This window comes from Frankliniella occidentalis, unplaced genomic scaffold (assembly GCF_000697945.3).
Source record: "Frankliniella occidentalis isolate FOCC.00 unplaced genomic scaffold, Focc_3.1 Scaffold178, whole genome shotgun sequence".
Lineage (NCBI taxonomy): Eukaryota > Metazoa > Arthropoda > Insecta > Thysanoptera > Thripidae > Frankliniella > Frankliniella occidentalis.
In genome coordinates this window covers 52,210-52,542 of record NW_026267304.1, presented here as the reverse complement: position 1 = coordinate 52,542, position 333 = coordinate 52,210, and the positions used below count along the sequence as shown (strand labels likewise).

The following is a 333-nucleotide window of genomic DNA, read 5'->3' as shown; positions in this document are numbered from 1 at the left end:
TGAATTAGTACGTTCCGAATATCCCATCCCAAGAATTAGTACGACCTTCTAAGGTACCCAAATTTAATGTCAAACAGCGCCGGACGCCTGCAAACATCTGGGTAGGCAACTCGCATCACCCGCCTCACCAAAAAGAGTACGGGCTCCGCGACTAGGCCTATCTTTTAGTACGGAATTAGTATGTTCGATCTATGCCATTTTTGGAATTAGTACGGCCCTCCTGCAGGTACTTTTCGCAGGTGCAAGGTGGTGGGGCCAGCTTCACGCTGCCCCACCCAATCACCGGATCGGCTTCACGAGTACACCATTCTGACCGGCTGAATTAGTACGTTC

At 50.5% G+C, this 333-nt stretch overlaps 1 protein-coding gene across 1 annotated transcript in view; it reads right to left on the bottom strand.

The window, feature by feature from the left end:
• The window catches only part of LOC113214203 (protein Wnt-6-like), a 27,718-nt gene that overhangs the window by 17,394 nt on the left and 9,991 nt on the right, over window positions 1-333 (bottom strand). The gene's annotated exons all lie outside the window — the stretch shown is intronic.